Here is a 27,246-nt window from a genome sequence, read left to right on the forward strand (position 1 = left end):
ATTTGGCCCATCGGGTCTGCTCCACCATTCGATCATGGCTGATCTCATCCTGGCTTCTTGAGAGTTCTCCATAACACTTCAACCCTTTACCGATTAAAAATGTCTTCTCTAAATCTCGATTTAGCCCTTTACATAAATTGTGTGACATTTAAGGAGCATTATTTACAGCTAAACTCAGCCCTCGCCTCCATCTCCTGCCTGTCATTAGCATGAGCGATAGACAGAAAGGTGCCCGAGGCTCAAATGGGAAGACAAAACTTGTAACTCGAAACGAACATTTGTCAGTCAAATCCATGTTATTTATAGTAGTATTTATACTAAATGTTATATTTAGGCACTGAAGCCAAAGGGTGGGGGGTTTAAAGGATGACTTTCACTTTCTAACTTTGTATTGTCTATAGTATTAGTCCTGGCTCAGTGGGCAGCTCTCTCACCTCAGAGTCAGATGGTTGTGGGTTCAAGACCCAGTCCAGGGACTAGAAGACAAAAATTACATCCAACATTCCTCCTCAGCACTGAGGGAGTGTTGCCCTGTTAAAACAGCCTTCTTTCAAATAAGATGTTAAACTGAGGCCCTGTTTATCATGGCTAATCCACCTAACCTGTACGTCTTTGGACTGTGGGAGGAAACTGGAGTGCCCGGAGGAAACCCACGCAGACATGGGGAGAACGTGCAGACTCCACACAGACAGTGACCCAGCGGGGAATCGAACCTGGGACCCTGACCCTCTCAGGTGGATGTTAAAAATCCCACAGCCACTATTTTGAAGAAGAGCAGGGGAGTTATCCCTGGTGTCCTATTAGAACATAGAAAATACAGTGCAGAAGGAGGCCATTCGGCCCATCGAGTATGCACCGACCTACTTAAGCTCTCACTTCCACCCTATCCCTATAACCCAATAACCCCTCCTAACCTTTTTGGTCACTAAGGGCAAATTATCATGGCCAATCCACCTAACCTGCACGTCTTTGGACTGTGGGAGGAAACTGGAGTGCCCGGAGGAAACCCACGCAGACACGGGGAGAACGTGCAGACTCCGCACAGACAGTGACCCAGCGGGGAATCGAACCTGGGACTGTGGCGCTGCGAAGCCACAGTGCTATCCACTTGTGCTACCGTGCTGCTCTGGTCAATATTTATCCCTCAGTCAACATCACTAAAAACAGATCGTAGCCATGATGTGGAGATGCCGGCGTTGGACTGGGGTGAGCACAGTAAGAAGTCATACAACACCAGGTTAAAGTCCAACAGGTTTGTTTCAAACACAAGCTTTCGGAGCACTGCTCCTTAGGTGAAATGAGGAAGGAGCAGTGCTCCGATAGCTCGTGTTTGAAACAAACCTGTTGGACTTTAACCTGGTGTTCATCTGCTCATTATCACATTGCTGTGTGTGGGATCTTGCTGTGTGTAAATTGAGTGCCGTGTTGCCTACATTACAAACGTGATGACACTTCAAAAGTACTTCATTGGCTGTAAAGCACTTTAGGATGCCCTGTTGTTGTGAAAGGTGCGATTGAAATGCAAGGTTTTTAATTGAAGATGCTGATCTTGTTTTCGAGAACGTCATTGATTTCAGCTACCCCCAACTTACCATTTAATAAATTCACTTTGGTTTGGACAGGACTTGAATCAATTAAGAGAAAGGCAGAATTCTCTGGATAGTAAATTCAAAAATAAGTTTATGGAAAGAAAAAGATTTAATGAACTTTAAGGCATTGACTTTTCCAACTTCATGCAGGTGATCAGTCTGTAGAAGCATAACCCTCTCTGGCTCCATCTTTGACAGTAATTCTTGTGAAATTCAGCCTCAGGAGTCTATCTCCTTATTTGACAGTAATTTCCTTGGAACTTGGCCCCAGGGGTCTTACAGTACTTGGCCAGCAAGGAAAACCTTCGAAACCTCTACTTTTATTCCCAAAGTGACCATTACCTCACGTCAGAGTTGGGCCTGTTGTAACATGACCATTGGTCAATTTGGTCACTAGATTAATTGAACTGGATCCCCAATTACTGACACCACCTTCTCTCATTAATTTAGGCAGGAATACAATAGAACTGTTTATTTTCATTTCATTTCTATCCCTTTATCTGCTTCTATAGAATCCCTTATTTTACAACTTCAAATGATGAGGTTAATCTGACCTTGACTGCCTCGCTTGCCAGTACATTTATCTTCATTACACATTCCTTTTTTAAAATTTAGACAACCCAATTATTTTTCTCCATTTATGAGGCAATTTGGCTTGGCCATTCCATCTATCCTGCATATCTGTTTGGTTGTGGAAGTGTGACACACGCAGACACGGGGAGAATGTGTAAACTCCACACGGACAGTGACCCTGGGCCGGAATCTAACCCGGGTTCTCGGCGCCGTGAGGTGGCAGTGCTAACCACTGCACAACCATACAGCCCAAAACATTTACATATACAATTAAGCTTTTTAAGAAATTTAGAGTACCCAATTCATTTTTTTCCAATAAAGGGGCAATTTAGTGTGGCCAATCCACCTACCCTGCACATCTTTGGGTTGTGGAACGAAACCCACGCGAACCTGGGGAGAATGTGCAAACACATGTTTATAGGCATTTATTTATAGTTTGGTTTTGGGCCTTGGCTTGCCATCAAACCCCCATACCGAGCCCATAGCCCCCCCCCCCCCCTCCCTCCCCCCGGCTACCTTCCCCCGATTCCCGTCCATTTTCCCCTGGTTCTTGGCCACCCGACTATTCTTCCTCCTGTACGTTGGCCACAAACAGGTCCCGGAACAGTTGCATGAATGGCTCCCACGTTCTGTGGAAGCCGTCGTCCGACCCTCGGATGGCGAATTTGATTTTCTCCATTTGGAGAGATTCCGAGAGGTCGGACAGCCAGTCTGCAGCTCTGGGTGGTGCTGCTGACCGCCAGCCAAACAGGATTCTACGGCGGGCAATCAGGGAGGCAAAGGCAAGGGCGTCCGCCCTCCTCCCCAGGAATAGATCTGGCTGGTCTGAAACCCCGAAGACCGCCACTATCGGGCATGGCTCCACCCTCACCCCCACCACTTTGGACATAGCCTCGAAGAAGGCTGTCCAGTACTCCACAAGTCTGGGGCAAGGCCAGAACATGTGGGCGTGGTTGGCCGGGCCTCTCTGGCACCGCTCACATTTGTCCTCCACCTCCGGGAAGAACCTACTCATACGGTTTCTCGTTAAGTGGGCTCTATGTACCACTTTTAGTTGCGTCAGGCTGAGCCTTGCGCACGTGGAGGTGGAGTTGACCCTATGCAGTGCTTCGCTCCAGAGTCCCCACCCTATCTCCATCCCCAGGTCGTCCTCCCATTTCCTTCTTGTTGCGTCCAGTACGGTGTCGTCCCTATCTACCAGTCGGTCATACATGTCACTACAGTTCCCTTTCTGTAGGATACTTGCGTCCAGTAGGTCTTCCAGTAGTGTCTGTCGTGGCGGTTGTGGGTATGTCCTTGTCTCCTTTCGTAGGAAGTTATTGAGCTGCAGGTACCGTAGCTCGTTCCCCCCAGCTAGCTGAAATTTCTCTGTCAGTTCGTCCAGTGTTGCGATCCTGTCGTCCGTGTATAGGTCCTTGACTGTCAGTGTCCCCCCGTCCTGCCTCCACCTTTTGAAGGTGGCGTCAGTCAGTGCTGGTGTGAACCTATGGTTGTTGCAGATGGGAGCCTTGTCCGACATTTTGTACAGGCCAAATTGCTGCCGCAGTTGGTTCCAGGATTGGAGGGTGGCCGTCACCACTGGGCTGGTGGAGTGTTTTTTGGGTGGGGATGGGAGTGCTGCCGTGGCGAGGGCCCGGAGGGAGGTTCCCATGCAGGAGGCCTCCTCCGCACGCACCCACTCGGCTTCTGGCTCCTGGATCCATCCCCTTACTCGCTCGGCTGTTGCCGCCCAGTGGTAGAATTGTAGATTCGGGAGGGCTAGCCCCCCCCTGGATTTTGTTTTTTGTATGACCTTCTTTGGGATCCTAGCATTTTTACCCCCCCATACGAACGCCATGATATGTTTGTCCAGCGCTTTGAAAAAGGCCTTGGGGATGTAGATCGGAATGGATCTAAACAGGAAAAGGAACCTGGGCAGTACGTTCATTTTGATCGTCTGGACTCTCCCCGCGAGGGAGAGTGGGAGTGTGTTCCATCTTTGCAGGTCCTTTTTTACTTCCTCCGTCAGGCTGGTGAGGTTCCATTTGTGGATCCCTTTCCAGTCATGGGCTATTTGGATCCCCAGGTAGCGGAATTTATTTCGGGCTTGTTTGAACGGCAGGCCCTTTAGTGCTGCCCCCCCCCCCCCCCCTTGCGGGTGTACTGGGAAGATCTCACTTTTGCTCATGTTGAGTTTGTAGCCCGAGAAGGCTCCAAACTCTTTCAGGAGCGCTATGATTCCGTCCATGCTGCTTTGTGGGTCCGAGATATAGAGGAGCAGATCATCCGCATAGAGTGAGACTCTGTGCTCTCTACCTCCCCTTCGGATCCCCCTCCAATTTTTTGCTGCCCTGAGCGCGATTGCTAGCGGTTCGATTGCTAGTGCGAACAGCAGCGGGGACAGTGGGCATCCTTGTCTGGTGCCCCTGTGCAGCTGGAAGTATTGGGAGTTGGTATTGTTGGTCCGTACACTCGCCATGGGGGCGTTGTATAGGAGCTTTACCCAAGCGGTGAACCCTGTTCCAAGCCCGAACCGCTCCAGTACCTCTATGAGGTATTTCCATTCGACTCTGTCGAAGGCCTTTTCTGCGTCCAGGGAGACGATCACCTCTTGTGTTCTCTCCCCGGAGGGGGTCATTATCACGTTCAGCAGGCGCCTGATGTTCGCGGTAAGCTGTCTACCTTTGACGAAGCCCGTCTGGTCCTCTGTGACCACCTCAGGTACACAGTCTTCTAGCCTTTTGGCTAGGATTTTGGGCAGTATTTTGGCGTCTGCGTTCAGCAGAGATATGGGTCTGTATGACCCACATTCCGTTGGGTCTTTGTCTTTCTTAGGTATCAGCGAGATTGAGGCCTGTGCTAACGTGGGTGGCAGTGTGCCCCTAGCTAGCGAGTCTGTGAACATCTCCCGCAGGTGCGGGGCCAGCGCTGTCGCGAATTTTTTGTAGAAGTCCGCCGGGAATCCGTCCGGTCCCGGCGCCTTCCCCGTCTGCATGGAGCTAATGCTCTCCATGATCTCTCCCAGTGCTAGTGGTGCTTCCAGATCCCGTTTTCTGCCCTCTCCCACGACTGGTATGTCCAGTCCATCAAGAAACCGGTTCATCCCAGCCTTCCCCGTTGGGGGCTCCGAGGTGTATAGCTCTTGGTAGAAGGCCTTGAAGGTTTCGTTAATCCTCTCTGGTTCTGTTTCCCACGTGCCTCTGGTACCTCTGATTTGCGCGATTTCCCTGCTGGCTGCCTGCTTTCTCAGCTGGTGTGCCAACAGGCGGCTGGCTTTGTCTCCGTGTTCGTACAGGGCCCCGCGTGCCTGGCGGAGTTGGTGTACTGCTTTCCTGGTGGAGAGCAGGTCAAAGTTCCTTTGTAATTCTTTTCTCTCCGCCAGGAGCTCTATGGTCGGGGCCTCGGAGTATTTACGGTCTACCTCCAGTATGGAGTCGACCAGCTTCTGCCTAGCCACCCTTTCCTCCCTATCTCTTTGCGCTTTGTAGGCAATGATTTCCCCTCTTAGTACGGCCTTAAGCGCTTCCCAGAACGTGGAGGATGAGACCTCCCCGTTTTGGTTGTTCTCCGTGTATTCCGCTATGGCCCGCGCTATCCTTTCGCTGAAGGCCTTGTCAGCTAGTAAGGCACCGTCCAGCCTCCATGTGGGGCGCTGGGCCCTTCCCGTCTCCAGCCGCACGTCCATGTAGTGTGGGGCGTGGTCTGATATCACAATTGCGGAATATTCCACCTTGTCTATCCCTGGAAGCACCGTTTTCCCCACCACAAAGAAGTCAATTCTGGTGTACACATTGTGTACTGGGGAGAAGAAAGAGAATTCTTTCTCCCCCGGGTGGGCGAATCTCCAGGGGTCCACTGCTCCCATCTGCTCCATATAGTGACTGAGTTCCCTTGCCATGTTTGAAGTTTTCCCCGTTCTGGGGTTTGATCTGTCCGTCTTTGGGTCCTGTACACAGTTGAAGTCCCCCCTCATGATTAGTCGGTGCGTCGCTATGTCCGGGATTTCTGCCATGGTCTTTTGGATGAAGCTCGTGTCGTCCCAGTTGGGCGCGTACACGTTAACTAGAACTACCGGCGCCCCATCCAGGGCCCCGCTGACCATGACATACCGTCCCCCTGGGTCCGTAACCGTCTTTGTCGCCCTAAACATTGTCCTCTTGCCAATCAGGATCGCCACCCCCCTGGCCCTTGCCCCATAACAGGAATGATAGGTTTGTCCCACCCAGCCCTTTCTTACCCGCAGTTGGTCCTGCTCCCTCAGGTGCGTCTCTTGGAGGAAGACTATGTCGGCCCTCATGTTTCTAAGGTGGGTGAGGACTCTAGATCTCTTCACTGGGCCGTTAAGTCCCCTTACGTTCCAGGTGACTATTCTGGTGGGGGGCTTCTGCCCCCTTGCTCCTGTGGGGTTAACCATATTTGTCCGGTGGACGCGCCCCTGCCCTCTGGGGTTTCCCTTTGTTAGGGGGCCGCCCAGGATGTCCACTATCACTGCTCTCCCCATGCGGTCGGGTCCCTGCGCTCCGGGGTTCCCCCTTGTCCCGGGGACACCCGCCATGGCCGTCCACTGTGTGTCCGCCACGCGGGTAGTCCCCTGCACTCCGGGGGGCCCCTTCACCCACAGACCGTACTGGGTGGGTGCTTGCAGCGGTTCCCTGTTTCGGGCCCTTGTCCGTGGCACTTTGTGGCCCTATTCCCTTTCTGGCCTCTTTTGTCCCTTCGTCCCTGCATTTCCCCTCCCTGGTCTCTCGCCCCCCGAGTGCCCCCCCCCCACCGCTCTATCCCTTTTCCCCCCTCCCCTGTATACCCCTCCATTGCCCCTCTCTCCCCCATTCCTGTCCCCTTTTGCTCTCCCACCTTTGATGGGTGATCCCCCCCCCTCCCCTGCCTGGCGCCTTCCCCCCTGTTGGGGGTGCGCTGCGGCCCTGCTCTGTTGCGCGCCCCCGTCGCTAGCTTTCCTGCTAGCACGGTGGCTCCCCTCTCGGAGGTTGCTGTCCCGCTTCTCCTCTCCCCTCTCCAGTACTCCCATTCCCTCGTGCCGGGGCCTGGCCTCCCACCTGGAGCGGGCCCGTGGGCATTGGGTTGTTTTTCGTTCTGGGTGTTCCTGCCAGGGGGGAGGGGGCTGGCTTTGCCTCGCCTCTCCCCACCCCCCCATCGGCATGACGTTTCTCCTTGCCATGGGCCCCTCGTCCCTACTTCCCATGGCGTTTTTCCAGCCCGTGCTCCTCGACGAATCTATTCGCCTCGGCAGGGGCTGTAAAGAAATATTCCTTGTTTTGGTATGTGACCCAGAGTTTTGCTGGGTACAGCATACCAAAACGTACTTTGTTCTTGTAGAGAGCTGCTTTCGCTCTGTTGAACTCCGCCCGTCTCTTAGCTATGCCCGCTCCAAGATCCTCGTAGATTCGGATGGCGTGCCCGTTCCATTCACAGGCTCTATTCTCCTTGGCCCAGCGCAGGATTGTCTCCCTATCCCGGTACCGGTGCAGTTTGGTTATAACTGCTCTCGGTTTTTCCCCTTCCTTGGGCTTCGGGCGCAGTGACCGATGAGCTCTGTCCATTTCCGGTGGGGTGGGAAAAGTTTCCCGCCCCACTAAGGAGCCCAGCATCGCAGCCACGAATGTTGTGGGATTTCTACCCTCGATCCCCTCTGGCAGGCCCACTATCCTAATATTTTGCCTTCTCGAGCTGTTCTCCTGATCGTCTACCCTGCCCTTCAGGCTCCCCTGTGTTGCACTCAGTTTCGCCATTTCCCTCTCCAGGGACATGACCCGGTCGCTCACGTCAGTCGCTGCCTTCTCCAGCTCTTTAATGGTTGCCCCCTGGGCTTCCAGTATCTTCCCTTGGGCATCCACTTTCTCCTCCAATCTGGTCAGAGTCTGCTGCACCCCTGACATGGCCCTGGTCACTGCTGCCTGTGCTGCGGCCTCTGCGTCTGCTTTTAACTCTGCCTTGATTGCCTGCAGCTGCTCCCTTACCACCTCGGCAATGGCTTCCTTCCAATTCACGCCCCCCTCTAACCCCAGGGGAGAGGTTGCCCGCCCGTCCAGCTCTTTTGGATGCGGCGATACATCCTTCCCGCTGCTTCGCGTGTTGACTCGTTCGCCCAAGCTGGTTTGCCCTTTGCCCCGTCTACTTCCGGTGCCCCCTTTCTCTTGGCTCCCTTCTGGCATTTTTTTCTCCCCCTTCCCCTTCATCTTTTCTTCTCTCCTTGTTCTTCTTTTCCCCCTTTTCCGCACCCTATTTTTATTTTATTTATTATTTTATATATATATAATTTTTTTTTTTTTAAATAAAAATTTATTTCCCCCCTTCTTTCCTTTACCCCTTTATTTTACCCCTTTTCTCTTTACCAGTTTTCTTTTGGGGTTTTTTTTTTAAAAACAGAAATATAAGTCTCTTTTTTTTCTTTTGTTTTCTCTCCCCACTCGCCCAGGAGAGAGAGAGAGAGAGAGAGTCCCTTTGTCCTTGCCACGTGGTGGTCACTGCAGTTGGGGGGGAGGGGCGAGTGGGCCGGTGGTCGCTGCCGGTAAGGGGGGGGGGGTGTCCCCGCTGCTGGTTGGGGGGGGGGGTGTCCCCGCTGCTGGTTGGGGGGGGGGGGGTCCCCGCTGCTGGTTGGGGGGGGGGTGTCCCCGCTGCTGGTTGGGGGGGGGGTGTCCCCGCTGCTGCTGGTTGGGGGGGGGGGTGTCCCCGCTGCTGGTTGGGGGGGGGTGTCCCCGCTGCTGGTTGGGGGGGGGGGTGTCCCCGCTGCTGGTTGGGGGGGGGGTGTCCCCGCTGCTGGTTGGGGGGGGGGTCCCCGCTGCTGGTTGGGGGGGGGGTGTCCCCGCTGCTGGTTGGGGGGGGGTGTCCCCGCTGCTATTTGGGGGGGGGGGTGTCCCCGCTGCTGGTTGGGGGGGGGTGTCCCCGCTGCTGGTTGGGGGGGGGTGTCCCCGCTGCTGGTTGGGGGGGGGGTGTCCCCGCTGCTGGTTGGGGGGGGTGTCCCCGCTGCTGGTTGGGGGGGGTGTCCCCGCTGCTGGTTGGGGGGGGTGTCCCCGCTGCTGGTTGGGGGGGGGTCCCCGCTGCTGGTTGGTTGGGGGGGGGCGGGGGGTCCCCGCTGCTGGTTGGGGGGGGGTCCCCGCTGCTGGTTGGGGGGGGGTCCCCGCTGCTGGTTGGGGGGGGTCCCTGCTGCTGGTTGGGGGGGGGTCCCCGCTGCTGGTTGGGGGGGGGTCCCCGCTGCTGGTTGGGGGGGGGGTCCCCGCTGCTGGTTGGGGGGGGGGAGAAAGAGGGCCCGCCGCTGCCGCACTGCTCCCGGCCCGCGTCTGGGGGGGGGGGGGTCCCCGCTGCTGGTTGGGGGGGGTCCCCGCTGCTGGTTGGGGGGGGGAGGTCCCCGCTGCTGGTTGGGGGGGGGGGGTCCCCGCTGCTGGTTGGGGGGGGGGGGAGAAAAGAGGGCCCGCCGCTGCCGCACTGCTCCCGGCCCGCGTCGGGGGGGGGGGGGGGGGGGGAGAGAAGAGGGCCCGCCGCTGCCGCACTGCTCCCGGCCCGCGTGAGGGGGGGGGAGGGAGAGGGGTTGGACCTGCCGCTGTTGGGCTGGGGGTGTCGCCGCCGCTCCTCCTCCGCTGCCGCTTCTCCTCCGCTCGCTCCTTCTCCTCCGCTCGCTCCTTCTCCTCCGCTGCCGCTTCTCCTCCGCTGCCGCTTCTCCTCCGCTCGCTCCTTCTCCTCCGCTCGCTCCTTCTCCTCCGCCGTCCGGCCTGTCGGGGGGGTTCCTTGTCTGGCGCTTGCGGGAGCCCCTCTCCCTGCGACCTCCTCGCTCGCCACCCGGAAGTCGAATCCTACTGATTCATTATTGATTCATTCATTGTAACTGAACTAAGGATCAATCATCTGTTACTGATTGGCTAAATAAAACAGTAATCTTTAATTAATACATTTAGTTATTCCAGGTACACTGGTTCAAAAAGACAATTTGTGAAAGACAATAGCTTTATTTCTTACTCATCTTGATTGGATTCAACAAACAGCCTTGTGGTTGAGCCAGACATTGGCACAATTTAATTTTCTCTTTCTTGTCAAAATTATTGAAGAATTTCTTTGTTTCAACAATTAATGCTCACTCAGCAGTGTTGAAGATTCACGTTTACACAGTATTAATTTCTGAAATAAAGATCGCATCACATATTAGAGTTTAACATGGCTTCCTTCACCTTCTTACCTCCAACAGTGAAGATGGACAAGTGATTGATTTAAAAACTAAACCTTATGACGAAGCATACCCAGAATGTCTGACATTACAACAGTGACTACATTTCAAAAATACTTCACTGGATGTAAAATGCTTCAGGAGATCCTGTGGCCATGAAAGGTGCTACAGAAATGTAATTTATTTTTAGAAATAGTCCCTAAACTTGGATAGATCACACTTGATATGCTGATGAATATCAGGAATAAAGACGGTGCCTTTGTGATTTTGTGTAACAACAATGTGTTTCATTCCATTTCCCAGTCCCCTGTGAAAATCCAAACACAGTATATCGGGAAATTATCTGTTTCAAAATGAGTTGTTGTGATTAATAGAAACATAGAAAGTAGAAGCAGGTGCAGGCCATTCGGCCCTTCAGCCAGCTCTGTGAACATGGCTGATCACCCAACCCAATAGCTTCATCCCGCCACTCGCTGGATGAAGAAATTTCTCTCCATCTTAGTCCTAAAAAGTTTACCCCGTATCCTTAGACTATGACCCTGGGTGTGGTCACTCTCACCATCGGGGATATCCTTACTGCATCAACCCTGTCCAGTCCTGTTGGAATTCTATCGATTTCTTTGAGATCCCCCTTCTGAACTACAGTGAATACAATTGTAACCAACACAACCTCTTCTACATCAGTCCCGCCATCCCAGGAATCAGTTGGTTCACCTTCTCTGCATTGACTCTAGAGCAAGAACATTCTTCCTCAGATAAAGAGATCAAAACTGCACACAATATTCCAGGTTTATCCTCACCAAGGTCCTGTACAATTACAGCAAGACATCACTGCTTCTGTACTCGAATCTTCTCTTTACGAAGGCTAACATGCCATTTGACTTCTTTACCGCCTGCTGCACCTGCATGCTTACCTTCAGTGACTGGTGTATGAGGACACAGGTCTCGCTCCACATTCCCATCTCTCAACTTATAGCCATTCATTTAATCATCTTCCTTCCCAGGGCAGCACGGTGATGCAGTGGTTAGCACTGCTGTCTCAATGTGCTGAGGTCCCAGGTTCGATCCCGGCTCTGGGTCACTGTCCTTGTGGAGTTTGCACATCCCATGTAACTATAGGCCGGTCCGGTAACTATAGGCCGGTGAGCCTAACGTCTGTGGTGGGTAAGGTCTTGGAGAGGATTATAAAAGATACGATTTATAATCATCTAGATAGGAATAATATGATTAGGGATAGTCAGCGTGGTTTTGTGAAGGGTAGGTCATGCCTCACAAACCTTATCGAGTTCTTTGAGAAGGTGACTGAACAGGTAGACGAGGGTAGAGCAGTTGATGTGGTGTATATGGATTTCAGTAAAGCGTTTGATAAGGTTCCCCACGGTCGGCTATTGCAGAAAATACGGAGGCTGGGGATTGAGGGTGATTTAGAGATGTGGATCAGAAATTGGCTAGTTGAAAGAAGACAGAGAGTGGTAGTTGATGGGAAATGTTCAGAATGGAGTTCAGTTACGAGTGGCGTACCACAAGGATCTGTTCTGGGGCCTTTGCTGTTTGTCATTTTTATAAATGACCTAGAGGAGGGCGCAGAAGGATGGGTGAGTAAATTTGCAGACGACACTAAAGTCGGTGGAGTTGTAGACAGTGCGGAAGGATGTTGCAGGTTACAGAGGGACATAGATAAGCTGCAGACCTGGGCTGAGAGTTGGCAAATGGAGTTTAATGTGGAGAAGTGTGAGGTGATTCACTTTGGAAAGAATAACAGGAATGCGGAATATTTGGCTAATGGTAAAATTCTTGGTAGTGTGGATGAGCAGAGGGATCTCGGTGTCCATGTACATAGATCCCTGAAAGTTGCCACCCAGGTTGATAGGGTTGTGAAGAAGGCCTATGGTGTGTTGGCCTTTATTGGTAGAGGGATTGAGTTCCGGAGCCATGAGGTCATGTTGCAGTTGTACAAAACTCTAGTACGGCCGCATTTGGAGTATTGCGTACAGTTCTGGTCGCCTCATTATAGGAAGGACGTGGAAGCTTTGGAACGGGTGCAGAGGAGATTTACCAGGATGTTGCCTGGTATGGAGGGAAAATCTTATGAGGAAAGGCTGATGGACTTGAGGTTGTTTTCGTTAGAGAGAAGAAGGTTAAGAGGTGACTTAATAGAGGCATACAAAATGATCAGAGGGTTAGATAGGGTGAACAGCGAGAGCCTTCTCCCGCGGATGGAGGTGGCTAGCACGAGGGGACATAGCCTTAAATTGAGGGGTAATAGATATAGGACAGAGGTCAGAGGTGGGTTTTTTACGCAGAGTGGTGAGGCCGTGGAATGCCCTACCTGCAACAGTAGTGAACTCGCCAACATTGAGGGCATTTAAAAATTTATTGGATAAACATATGGATGATAAGGGCATAGTGTAGGTTAGATGGCCTTTAGTTTTTTTTTCCATGTCGGTGCAACATCGAGGGCCGAAGGGCCTGTACTGCGCTGTATCGTTCTATGTTCTATGTTTGCGTGGGTTTTAACTCCATAACGCAAAGATGTGCAGGCTCGGTGGTTTGGCCATGCTAAATTGCCCCTTAATCGGAAAATTTAAAAATGAATTGGGTACTCTCAATTTTTCAACAAATAAATAAATAATCTTCCTTCCTATTTTTGCATCAAAGTGGATAACATAACATTTATCCGAATTGTACAGTCCCTGCCATGCATTTTCCCACTCACTCAGCCTGTCCATGAAGCATCTCTATAACCTCCTCACAGCTCACCCTCCAACCAAGTTTTGTGTCATCTGCAAATTTGGAGCTGTTGAATTTAGTTTCCTCATCTAAACATTAATATACATTGTAAATAGATGGGGTCCCAGCAGCAATCCCTGCAGTACCCCATTAGTCACTGCCCACAGTTCAGAAAAAGGACCGTTAATTCCTACTCTTTGTTTCCTGTCTGCCAATCAGTTTTCTATCCATCTCAGTAACGACCCCAAATCCCATTCACTTTAATATTACACACTAATCTCTTAAATTACACTTTGTCGAAAGCCTTCTGAAAGTCCAAATAAACCACATCCACTGGCTTCCCCTCTTGAACTCTACTAGTTACATCCTCGAAGAATTCCATTCGATTTGTCAAGAATGATTTCGCTTTCATAAATCCATGCTGACTCTGTCCGATCCTACCACTGTTTTCCAAATGCTGTGGTATCATATTGATATTATAAAATTCCAAACAGTGCAGAAGGAGGCCACTTGGCCCATCGAGTCTGTGCCGACCCTTTGAAAGAGCACCCTACCTAGGTCCACTCACCCGTCCACCTTGCCCTATCCCCGTAACCCCATAACCTAACCTGCACATCCCTGGACACTAAGCGGCAATTTAGTATGGCCAATCCGCTGAACCACACAGCTTTGGACTGTGTGAAGAAACTAGAGCACCCGGAGGAAACCCACACAGATACAGGGAGAACGTACAAACTCCACACAGACAGTGACCTAAGGCCAGAATTGTACCAGGATCCCTGGCTCTGTGAGGTAGCAGAACTAGCCACCGTGCCGTCTCTAGACTCATCTCAGCAGCTTGAAAATGGTGCAGGATTCAAATTAAACTATACTTTCAAAAGAGAACTGGACAGATTCTGAAAAAGAATATAAATTTGAAGAGTGATGAATAGTTTGTTCCAAGAGGCTGCATGGGAACGATGGGTGAAATGGCCTCCTGTGCTCTCCAGGGTTTCATTTACCTTTAAAGCAAGTAGTAAATAGCTGGAACCCCCTTCCTGCAAGGGGAGTAGAAGCAGAGATGATGGAATGTTTCCCAAAGGAAATTGGATGGGCTCTTGAGGGAAATAAACTGACAGAGATGCAGGAATAGAACTGGGCAATGGTTTAGCCGCAATGGTCTCAGTGGGCTGAATGGCCCCATTCCTGACCCTAATTCCTGTCTGATCTAAAGAGAGAAATTTCAGCTGCTCCAGTCTCTAAATAACTGAAGTCCCTCATCCCAGGTGCCATTCTCATCAATCTCCTCTGTGCCATCTCTGAGAACTTCACATCTTTCCTAAAGTGTGGGGCCCATATATAGGGTTCCATTCTCGAGGGATAGAATTGAAAAGCAGGGAGGTTATGTTCAACTTGTTTAGACTACACTGGGAGCACTGTCAACATTTGTGATCTCCATTTAGAAAAAGGAAATGGAGGCACTGGAGAAGATGCAACAAAGATTCACAAGAATAATACCAGAACTGAGAGCATTTACCCTCAAGAAAGGCTGGGGCGGCCTTTCTCTAGAAAAGAGAAGACTAAAGGGTGACCTGATGGAAGTCTTTAAGATTATGAAGGGATTCAATAATCCAATAGGGATTTAATGAGTAACCTCTTTACCCAGTGAGTGGTGAGAATGTTGAACTCACTCCCAGAGCGAGTGGTTGAGGTGAACAGCATGAATACATTGAAGGAGAAGCTAGATACATACGTGAGGGAGAAAGGAATAGAAGGAGATGCTGATGGGGGGGGATGAAGAGGGGTGGGTGGAGGCTCATGTGGAGCATAAATACTGAAAGAGGCGAATTGAGCCGACTGGCCTGGCCCTGTGCTGTAGACTCAATGGAACAGAGACAAATGTATTTATTTTAGATCTACCTGTCGTGGGGGAAAACACGATTTACTATCCACGATAAAATAAATGTCCTTCTTCAGCTTTTGTGGATCATTCAGTGGAAATGTGCTCTCCCAGGCTCAAAGAGCATCAGCCCACTGGAAGCAAAGTCGTGAGACCGGCCAGTCCAGCAGAAAGAAACCCCCCGACCCTCCCACTTCACCAAGTGTCAGAATGAACATGGTTCAGTCCTGGATGTGATTAACAGCAGAATCCAACCCCAGTGATCACTGGTGAACTGGTGTCTCGACAGGTGGACTCAGTCACTGATGATGCCATCACAGGTCAATGTGGTATCAGTGAGCATTGCACTCTCAAAGTGGCTGCTCGATTGTTGGGTGGCCAGGTCCATGGATCCCTTACTCAAGACTGAATGGCTGAGTGAATCTCTTCCCACACTCAGAACATGTGAAGCGTTTCTCCCCAGTGTGAAGCCGCTGGTGTGTTAGCAGGGCTGATGACGTTCGGAACTTCTTTGCAGTGAGAGCAGCTGAACGGCCTCTCCTCAGTGTGGATGGGCTAATGGACCATCAGGTCAGCAGTGTTTTTAAAGTTACTCCCACAATCAGGGCATTTAAAGGGTTTCTCATTGGTGTGCCTGCCCCGGTGTGTCAGCAGGTTCAATGACTGAGTGAATCCTTTTTCCACACACAGAGCAGGTGAACAGTCTTTCCCCAGTGCGAACTGGTTAGTGTCTCAGCAGGTTGGATAACTGAGTGAATCCCAACCCACACTCAGCACAAGTGAACAGCCTCACCCCCATATGACCTCTCTGGTGTTTCCAAAGGGCTGATAAATCACTGAATACCTTCCCACACTCAGAATAGGTGAAAGGCCTCTCTGGTATGAACCCCTTGTTGATTTTGCAGGATGGATAACGGTGATTCCCTTCCTGCACTCAGAACAGGTAAATGGGTGTCTCGCCGGTGTGACTACAGTGATGAATCTCCAGCTCACATGGGCATCTGACTCCTTTCTCACAGTTCCTACAGTGCCAGGGTTTCTCCATGGTGTGGGTGTCCTTGAGGCTCTACAGATTTGATGATCAGTTGAAGCCTCGTCCACACACAGCACACGGGGTACGATCACTCCCTGCTGTTAATGGTGTGATGTTTTTTCAGGCTGTATAACTGGTTAAGGCTCTTTCCACACTCTCACTCAGGTTTATGTGTCTCGGCGCTTTTCCAGTCACACTAATGTTCAAAATAATTTCCCACAGACAAAATATTCTCTTTCCACATTCACAGGCCAATGATATTCAGGTCTTGATGAACAGACTTTTAAATCTTGTTGAGAATTTCTCATCTGTAAATCATACCCACGGTAGCACAGTGGTCAGCGCTATTGCTTCACAGCACCAGGGTTTCAGGTTCGATTCCCAGCTTGGGTCACTGTCTGTGCGGAGTCTGCATGTTTCCCTGAGTCCGCATGGGTTTCCTCCGGGTGCTCTGGTTTCCTCCCACAAGACCCAAACGATGTGCTGTTAGGTAATTTTGACATTCTGAATTCTCCCTCTGTGTACCCGAACAGGCACCGGAGTGTGGCGACTGGGGGATTTTTACAATAACTTCACTGCAGCGTTAATAAGCCTACTTCAGCCAATAAAGATTATTATTACCCTTGTAATATCCTGTAAAAGGAATTAACAAAAATCATCGGGCAGCCCCGATCGAACTTCAGAACACTAGGTGCTACGTAACGTTTTTTCCTTTCTTGTTCCCCTAAAACTGTAAATCTCCGTCCCCCACACTCTCCCTCCTCCCTGGGCTGAAATCCAAACCCATCTCACCATCTCTTTCCTCTACTCCCAGTCCTCTCCCTCCCTCTCCCTGGGTTCAGTTCACCAGCTCCTATCTGCAGACTGAAAATAAAATCAATGACTCTAATTGGGCACAGTAAGAAGTCTCATAAAACCAGGTTACAGTCCAACAGGTTAGTTTTGAATCATTAGCTTTCTGAGCACAGCACCTTCGTCTAATTCGGGGTTTGGGGCCTCCAACGGGTGTTTGTGAATCCTCCCTTCCCAACTCCCAGGATTTCCTTCCTTCTCAGAAATCAGAATCCTCTTTGAGCCCAAACTGGAACCTCTGATTTATTGTCCCCTGACCCCCCCCCCAACCAACCAGAACACTGGGGACAGGGGGGCGGGGCTGGAGGACTGATACAGGCTAATGTTCCTCCAGCCAATCAGACTGAATAGGGGGCGGGATAGACTGGTTGATTGTTCCTCTTCCCCAAATAAACCAATAGGATCCAGGGGCAGGGCTACAGGGCGGGGTTCTCCAGCCAATCACAACGAACGAGGGGCGGGGCTAGTCCTCCAGCCAGAGTGAATGACGCGGAGCTGCAGGACCGCTGCTTCTTTAGCCAATCAGAATGGACCAAAGGCGGAGCTTAACCTGTGTTTCCCCCTCCCCCATCGTCCACTCGCTCAACCAAGATGGCGGCAGTAAATATGGGCTTGGTCCCGGGACAAGCCTCGCAACTGCAAAATAAGGAGCTGACAATTATTAATAAGGTTTCGCTGATCCACAAAGCCTCCCATCCATATCCTAACTTTTCCACGGACTCTCCGGGACGAATAGGGCCTCAAATCCCAATGCGCATGCTCTAAGCAGCGCATGTCCAAGCCCAGAAATGGTGATGCGCATGTCCATATGAGAGGCAGTTGCGCATGTGCAGGATATTTCCCCACCCCCCCACATGACAATTACTGAGGCATTGACCAATGGTAAGAGAAGGGAGACCGGAAGATTATTCTTCAGCCAATCAGAGCTCCACAGTGTCTCAATGCGGAAGTTGGACAACGAGCTTGTTCACCTCATTCCTGTCCACCAAAGCTGCTGCTCTATGTATGAAGATTGAGCTTTACACAGCCTAAAACCTCCAACTGTCTCCAACATCTGTGAGTAAAACACTTTCTTTTCTCCCCCTTTCCATTTATTTTTTCATTCTTGCCTTCAATTGCTCACTTGTAGCAACTGAAGGGAAAAGAAGAGAATCCAGGGCCGGTGCAGACTCTGGAAAGGTTGACCCAGGTCTCTCTCTCTCTCTTAGAGACATTGACATCCTTTGCTCCCTCAGCCTGACACATTTATTTGTCTGGCTAAAAGGATGTCCCTTTCCTAATGTTCACAATTGAAGGATTGGTTTCCAGGAGAAGGGCAACATTTAAGGGGACAGTAAATTAATATAGGGCAGAGATCTGTCTAGTGTTATATGGTGCAGATTTTATATATTTATTTTCCAATTAAGGGGCAATTTAGTGTGGCAAATCCAACTACATTGCGCATCTTTGGGTTCTGGGGGTGAGGCCCACACAGGCACGGGGAGAATGTGAGAACTCCACACGGACAGTAACCCGGGGACGGGGTTGTACATCGTGCCATAGGGCAGCAGTGCTAACCACTGCACTGCCGTTCCATCAGATATATTATTTATGGTTGTGTAATAAAGTGTGTTCAGTATTATTTCTAGTCTTGCTATATTGTACTGCAGCGACGTTATATATTTCCAGTCATCTCTTCCCGCAAAACATTTTCAGTCTCAGGAATTATTTTCCATAGGGATCAGTGGAGTCTGGGGGGGGGGGGGGGGTCATTGAATTTTTTAAAGGATGAGTTTGATGCCTTTTGATTGACAAGGGAATCATAGCTAATGCGGATCTGGGAGGAAAGTGGAGAGAACGTTGAGATGAGGAAGGATTTCTTCACTCGGGGATGTGGTGAAGCTTTGGAATTCTGTCCCTGAGCGGTCTAAGGAGCCTCATCACCAAGTATCACCAAGATTGATAGGTTTCTAGATGTTGAAGATATCATGGGATATCGTACTGTGAAATGGTGTTGAGGTAGATTGGCCAATGATCCCATTGAATGTTTGAGCAGGCTCGATGGGCCGAATGGCCAACTGCAGCTCGTATTTGTTATGGTTTCCGTGTCCAGGACAGGAAGCAGTGAGCAGGGATGTGTCAATCAGCCTGAATCAGCACCTTCAGGAGAATTGGGAGGGTGAATATCAGATACAGCAGAGTGAGAATGGCTGGGGAGTGTGTGGGATGGAGATTTACAACTTTTAGGAACACAGGGACACGAGTAGGCCTTTCTGGCTCTTGAGCCTACCTCACCATTCAATGAGACCATGGCTGATCAGAGACCTAATTCCATATACTTTTTTTAAAAATTTGGATTTTTGTTCAGCAAAGATATTAAGGGCTATGGGCCAAAAGGCAGGTATATGAAGTTAGGCACATTCTCCCTGTGCCTGCATGGGTCTCACCACACTGCCCAAAGATGTGCAGGATAGGTTGATTGGCAATGCTAAATTGCCCCTTAATTGGTAAAAACATAATTGGGTACTCTAAATTTGTAGGAAAAAAAAGAAAGAAATGCTAATGTTCCATGAGCCTTTTGATTCTTTTTTGCACTTGTTTGTGGCATTTGAAGAGTCCGTTCACCTGAAACCTCCCAATTCCAAGTCTTTTTGTGCATCTGCTGTATCTAACCTCTTTCCATTTAGAAAGTTTGAGTTGGTACAAAATGGATAACTTCACACTTGCTGACATTGAATTCCATCTTTCACAATTTTGACCGTTCACCATGTCTGTCAATATCTCCTTGCAATTTTATGCTATCACCTAGGCTGGCTATAATGCCACCTAACTTTGAATCACCCACAAATCTGGGTTTTAGATTTTTTATGCCATCATCCAAGTCAATAATGAATAGTGTGAATAATTGAGGCCCCAACACAGATCCCTGTGGTACACCACTACTCACCCCTTGCCAATTAGAGTAATTACCCTCCCGGATGTGTCACTGTGTCCGAAGATCAGCTCCAGCTCATCAACTCTGAACCAAAATACCTCGACCAACAAACATTTGCTGCAGATGTGGTCACTGCAGCTCACAATGGGATCTGCCAGCTCACACATCATGCAGCTCCAGCACATCGCCTTCCCAGCCAACTCTACTTAGCTAATTTTAAAAAATAAATTTAAAGCACCCATTTTTTTTGTTTCTAATTAAGCGGTAATTTAGCGTGGCCAATTCACCTACCCTGCACGTCTTTTGGGTTGTGGGGGTGAGACCCACGCAGACATGGGGAGAATGTGCAAACTCCACACGGACAGTGACCCGGAGCGGGATCGAACTCGGGTCCTTGGTGCCGTGAGGCAGAAGTGCTAACCACTGCACCACCGTGCCACCTGCTGCTTAACGAATGAATTAGTTTTTTAAATATTTCTTTCAAATTTAGTGCAGATTCCCTACCAGCCAATCAGGTCACAGCTTTCCTGGGGCATCACTTCTTTTCATTTTTTTAACCCGAGGTAAAGCTTTTATATCCACAGCTCCAACACTCCGCCGTCTGAGTCCACTCCCTGGAGACTAGGCCGCGAATCCCTGAGGTAAGGTTTTATACTCACAGCTCTGATACTCTGACCCCCGGGTCCACCCCCTGGAGACTAGGCCATGAATCCCTGAGCTAAGGTTTTATACTCACAGGTCCAATACTCCGTCCCTCTAGTCCACTCCCTGGAGACTAGGCCGTGAATCCCCGGGGTAAGGGTTTTATACTTACTGCTCCGAGACTCCACCCCTCCGCATCCACGCCCTGGAGATTATGTATGGCGAACTAGGTATTGGAAAATGAGAGAGGAAGGAATGTTCTCTAGAAACTCACATTCTGTGTTCTGAATTTCTATCCTGTACTGACAGTGATGTCAACTCCTTTTACAGGATATTAAAAGAGGCGGAATTACAGACAGAAATCTCAAAAATAACCTCTCGATCTGACAGAGTCACCAGATTCCTTGGGACCTGAACATCTGAGGAAGGAGAAATGTTTGCCTGATCTGTCAGCATTAAGAGATTGTAAGCATAATTGTGACTGGAAAAGCACCAAGACACACCCGAGTGAGAGTGTTCCAGAGTACTGACTGTGGAAAGAGCTTTAACCAGTTACATAGCCTGAAAACACATCGCACCATTCACAGCGGGGAGAGACCGTACACGTTCTTTTTATGAATGAGATTTCAACTGATATTTTGACCTGAAGACACACCAGAAGACCCAAAACATGGAGAAACCGTGGATATGTGGAGACTGTGGGAAGGGATTCCGAGTCCCATCTCGGCTGGAGATTCATCGACGCATTCACACTGGGGAGAGACCGTTCACCTGCTCTCAGTGTGAGAAGGGATTCACGCAGTTATCCCACCTACAGACACATCAGCGACTTCACACTGGGGAGAAGCCATTCATCTGCTCTCAGTGTGGGAATGGATTCACTCGGTTAGCCCTCCTACAGACACACCAGCGACTTCACACTGGGGAGAGGCCGTTCGCCTGTTCTGATTGTGGGAAGGGATTCACTCAGTTATCCAGCCTGCAAATACACCAGCGAGTTCACACTGGGGAGAGGCCGTTCATCTGCTCTCAATGTGGGATGGGATTCCCTCGGTTGTCCACCCTGCAGACTCACAAGCGAGTTCACACTGGGGAGAAGCCGTTCTCCTGCTCTCAGTGTGGTAATAAATTCACTCAATTATCCACCCTGCAGACACACCAGCGAGTTCACACTGGGGAGAGACCGTTCACCTGCTCTCAGTGTGGTAATAAATTCACTCAGTTATCCAACCTGCAGAGACACAAGCGTGTTCACACTGGGGAGAGGCCATTCATCTGCTCTCAGTGTGGAAAGGGATTTACTAAGTTATCCAGCCTACAGACACACCAGCGAGTTCACACCGGAAAGAGTTAGCTCAGTTGGTTGGATGGCTGGTTTGTGATGCGGAGCAACTCCAACATCAGGGGTTCAACTCCCGCACCGACTGAGGTTATTCATGAAGACCTCAACACCTCTCTCTCTCTGAGGGCAAAGCAGACTCTGGTCCTCTGGGACTTTGGCGACTCTCATTTCACACAGATACAACAAATATAGATTCCTTTGAGGAGCAAATTCCATGAGATCAAAAGAGGGTCGTAAAGTGGCCAAAATAGCAGTAAGCCTGAAAATTGGGAACTTGATTTAGAATTGATGAAGAGAAAATAGAATACGAGAGGAAACTGGTGAAAAACATTACATAACTGACTGGAAAAGCTCCAATTGGAATGTGAAAAGGAAAAGATTAGCAAAGACCAATGTGGGTCCATTCCAGGCAGAGACAGGAAAGTTTATAATGGGGAATCAGGAAATGGCAGAGAAACTAAACAATGTGTGTCTGTCTTCCTGCAGGAATATGCAGAAATCATCCCCAAAATACTAGAGTGATCACGAGGAACTGAAAGAGATTAGTCGCACTGGAGAAATTAATGTGGTTGAAAGTTCATAAATCCCCAAAAGCTGATGCTCTACATCCCAGAGTGTTGAAAGAGGCGGCTGTAGAGATAGTGGATACATTGGTGATCATCTTTCAAAATTCTATAGATTCTGGAATGGTTCCTGCAGATTGGAAGGTGGTAAATGTAACCCCACTATTTAAGGAGGGTGAGAGAAAACGGGGAACCACAGACCCATTAGCCTGACATCAGTAGGAGGGAAAATGCTACAATCTATTATAAAGGATGTGACAACATACGGATTAGGAGCAGGAGTAGGCCACTCGGCCCCTCGAGCCTGCTCCACCATTCAATACGTTCCCGGCTGATCGGATTGTAACCTCAACTCCACACTCCCGCTGTCTCCCCCCCCCCCCCCCCGATAACCTTTCACCCCCTTGCTTATCAGGAATCTATGCAGCTCTGCCTTCAAAATATTCCAAAGACTGCTTCCACTGTCCTTTGTGGTTGAGAGTTCAAAAGACGTACTACGCTCTGAGAAAAAAGTTCTCTGCCTTAAATGGACAAGTTGGTACTTTTAAAGCAACTCCAATTTCTAGATTCTCCCACAAGAGGAAACATCCTTTCCACATCCACCCTGTCGAGGCCCCTCAGGATCTTATACAGTTCAATCAAGTCACCTAAACTCCATCGGACACAAGCCCAGCCTGTCCAACCATTCCTCATAAGCCCAGCCTCCAATTCCAGGTATGCATCCAGTAAACCTTCTCTGAACTGCTTCCAACACATTGACATCATTCCTTAAATGAGAGCAATACTGTACACAGTGCTCCAGATGTGGTCTCCCATACCAGCCTCCCCGGACAGGCGCCGGAATGTGGCGACTAGGGGCTTTTCACAGTAACTTCATTGAAGCCTACTCGTGACAATAAGCGATTTTCATTTTTCACCAATGTCCTGAATAACTGAGGCATAACCTCCCTACTTTTGTATTCAATTCCCCCACAATAAACAATAACATATCTATTAGCTTTCCTAATTACTTGTTGTGCCATGTATACTAGACTTTTGTGATTCTAACCATTTCTTCTTTCTGCCAAAATAGACAATTTCATTTTCCCACACCATTCTCCATTTGGCAGATCTTTTCCCACTCCCCTCACCTATCTCTCTCCCTTTGTAGTCTCCTTATGTCCTCTTCACAATTTACTTTCCTACCTATCTTTGTATCATTGGAACATAGGAGCAGGAGTTGGCCATTCAGCCCGTTGAGCCTGCTCCACCATTCAATACGATTATGGCTGATCATCCACTTCAATGCCTTTTTCCCCACACTATCCCCATATCCCTTTGTGTTATTGGTATTGAGAAACCTGTCAGTCTCTGCTTTAAACACACTCAGTGACTGAGCTCCCACAGCCCTCTGGGGTAGAGAATTCCAAAGATTCACAACCCTCTAAGTAAAGAAATGTCTCCTCCGAGACCCGTCCTAAGTGGCTTCTCCCTTATTTTGAAATTGTGTCCCCTGGTTCCAGAATCCCCAACCTGGGGAAATACCTCGCCTGCGCCCACCCTGGGCTGGATTCTCCGGCCCGGCGAAATCGCGGCCGGCGCCGGGGTGGAGAATCCAGTTTGACACCGTAATCGGCCCCAACGCCGGTTCGACAATTCCCCAGGCACTGGAATCGGAGTCACCAGGGAGGTTGCTATGCCGCCCTGGGGGGGGGGGGGGGGGGGGGGGCATTGCCAGAGGCCCGCTGAGCAATCCTCCGCTCCCGACTGGCTGAGTTCCTGACGGTGTGGAACTAACCTATTGCCAGTCGGGATGCTCGCGTGCCGGCTGTGGACTCAGTCCCCGGCCGCCCTGGTTGGGGGCAAGCGGATCGGAGACCGGGGAGGCCTTACAGGCGGTGGCGATTTAATCTGCGGGGTTTGAGGGTCGAGAGCGCGGCCGATCGGGGGTCACTTTCTTCATCTGACTCCGCAGTCGGAGTCCGCCATGGAGCACGGCACGGCTGCTAGAGCGGCCTCTGGCCCGGAAGTGTGGGGCCCGTATCTGCAGCAAAAGCTGCGAGATTCACTCTGGGTCCCTGCTAGCCCCCTGCAGGCCAATTAATTCATTTAACTTTTTTGCAGGAGTTTTAGGAGTACAACTCCACCGTTTTTACGTCGGCATGGAGGCATAGTCTCAATAATGGAGAATCCAGCCCCCCGGTCTATTCCTTTCAGTATTTTGTAGGTTTCAATGAGATCCCCTCTCTAAAACTCTAGAGAATACAGGCCCAGTTTCCCCAATCTCTCTTCATAGGACAGTCCTGCCATCCCTGGAACAAGTCTGGTGAACCTTCATTGCCCTCCCTCTGTGGCGATAATACCTTTCCTAAGGTAAGGGCAGTAAAACTGCACACAGTACTCCAGCTGTGGTCTAACCAAGGTTCGACACTATTGAAGCAAGTCTTCACTACTCCTGTACTGAAATCCGCTTGTGATAAAGGCCAACATCCCATCAGCCTTCCTAATAACTTGCTCCACCTGTATGTTAGCTTTCAGTGCCTTATTGACAGGACACGCAGGTCCCTTTGTACATCTACACTTTCTAATCTCTGACCATTTCAGGAATACTCTGCTCATCTGTTCCTCCTACCAAAGTGACAATCTTACATTTTTCCACATTATATTCCATCTGCCATGTCCTTGCCCACTCAGAGTCTGTCCAAATCCTCCTGTAGCTGTTTTACATCTTGCTCACAACACACATTCCCACCTAGTTTTGTGTCATCCGTGAACTTGGAAATGTTACATTTGGCCCCCACATCCAAATCATTGTATAAACTGTGAACAGCTGGGGCCCAAGTACTGATCCTTGTGGGACCCACTAGTCCCAACCTGCCAAGGTGAGAATGACCCATTTATTCCTCCTCTCTGTTTTCTGCCTGTTAGCCAATCCTCAGTCCATGCCAGTATATTACCTCCTCTCCCATGTGTTTTCATTTTGCTAACTGACCTCTGGCGACACAGTGGTTAGCACAGTGCCTCACTGCGCCAGACACCCGGGTTCAATTCCAACCTCAGGCAACAGTCTGTGTGGAGTTTGCATATTCTTCCCGTGTCTGCGTTGGTTTCCTCCGAGTGCTCCTGTTTCCTCCCACAGTCCCAAGAAGTGCAGGTTAGGCGGATTGGCCATGCTAAATTGTACCGAGGTGGGGTTACAGGGAGAGGCTGCGGAATTGTGTCTCGGTACAGTGCTCTTTCACAGAGTCGGTGCAGACTCGATGGGCCAAATGGCCTCCTACACTGTCGGGATTGTTGATTCTATGAGCTCCTGTGGGGTGTTTATCAAAAGCTTTCTGAAAATCCAAGTGTACTCCATCCACAGACGCCCCTTTATCAATTCTGATAGTAACATCCTCAAAAACCCCAAATGGTTCATCAAACATTATTTCCTCTTCCTAAATCCATGTTTTGTTTTGTTTTGTTTTAATCCACCTAACCTGCACATCTTTGGGTTGTGGGGACGAAACCCACGCAAACACGGGGCGAATGTGCAAACTCCACAGGACAATGACCCAGAGCCGGGATCGAACCTGGGACCTCGGCGCTGTGGAGCAGCAGTGCGAACCACTGCACCACCGTGCTGCCCTCAAAATCCATGTTCACTGTTCTTATCCAGGTGTCCATTTATCACATCCATTATAATAGATTCTGGTATTTTCCCAATGGTCACTGTCCGTGTGGAGTTTGCACATTCTCCCCGTGTCTGCGTGGGTCACAGCCCCACAAGCCAAAGATATGCAGGATAGGTGAACTGACTGTGCTAAATTGCCCCTTAATTGGAAAAATTAAAAACAAAATGTTACTTCTAGTTTGTTTGTTGCAGTAAAAGCCATAAATCCTCAAGTCCTGTTGTGTGATCCTTTGAATTGTTGATTTAGAAGTTTTGACTTCCCATTTGAGCCTCAGGCAGTTTTCTGGCTCACTGTTCTCGTGTCAGTGACAGCCAGGAGACAGAGCTGAGGGCTGAATTTAGCTGAGAATAACGGGGCCTGGGCCCCAATTGGAAACTGCCATGGGCGTCACGCTAATAGAGAGACAGGAAGGTGCTGTAGGATTGACTGGGAAATGGGCCTCCAACCAATTAGGACACAGGAGGGGGTGACTGGGGCTGATAGTGACGTGACCCCCGGTATTCAGTGCCCCTGTGTCCAAAGTGGGGCATCACGGGAACAGAGAAACCAAAGAGAAACAATTTGGGTACTGAACATTGTGAACATCCTTTTACTCTGCTTGCTATTTATCCTCAAGTAATTTTCTGTTAGTTTTTTTAACCATGCTGTTTCATTAATAAACAATTAACAGTAAAAACATTTGATTTTGCTGAATTTTTCATGATTAGATTGATGCAGTTCAGGGAAAGTGGGTGAGAGGGGTTGGCAGGATCTTTGACAGAAAATGAGTTCCTCTAAAGTGATTGGCAAAGGAACCAGAGGGGTAGAGGATATCTGATTTTTCTTTTTAAAAAAAAATAAATTTAGAGTACCCAATTCTTTTTTTTTTTCCCAATTAAGGGGCAATTTAGCATGACCAATCCATGTAACTTGGGTTGTGGGGGTGAAACCCACGCAGACACGGGGAGACTGTGCAAACTCCACACAAACAGCGACCCAGGGCCGGGATTCGAACCCAGGTCCTCAGCGCCGCAGTCCCAGTGCTAACCACTGCGCCACATGCCACCCCTATGATTTTTCTTTTGACACACAAAATGGGGATCAGGAAGTCAATTTTGATTGACTCATTTATTAAGGCTCCTTGAGGGAGTAACATGGGATGTCAATAAAGAGGAACCTGCAGGTGTGGCTTATTTAAGTTTCCAGAAAGTATTTCCCAAGGTGCCTGATAGAAATCAGATTTTCTGGTCAGCTACAGATAAGATAGATAAAAGGTTTAATGAAGGAATCCTGGTTGAAAAAATCCTTAAATCCTTAAGAGTAATTAACTAAATCCTGCCTGTGA

General features: G+C 49.7%; 1 pseudogene; it reads left to right on the top strand.

Annotated features, from left to right (window-relative positions):
• Positions 1-17,246: 17,246 nt before the first annotated feature.
• The window catches only part of LOC119951566, a 14,843-nt pseudogene continuing 4,843 nt past the window's right edge, over positions 17,247-27,246 (top strand).

The sequence above is a fragment of the Scyliorhinus canicula genome, chromosome 17, assembly GCF_902713615.1.
Source record: "Scyliorhinus canicula chromosome 17, sScyCan1.1, whole genome shotgun sequence".
Lineage (NCBI taxonomy): Eukaryota > Metazoa > Chordata > Chondrichthyes > Carcharhiniformes > Scyliorhinidae > Scyliorhinus > Scyliorhinus canicula.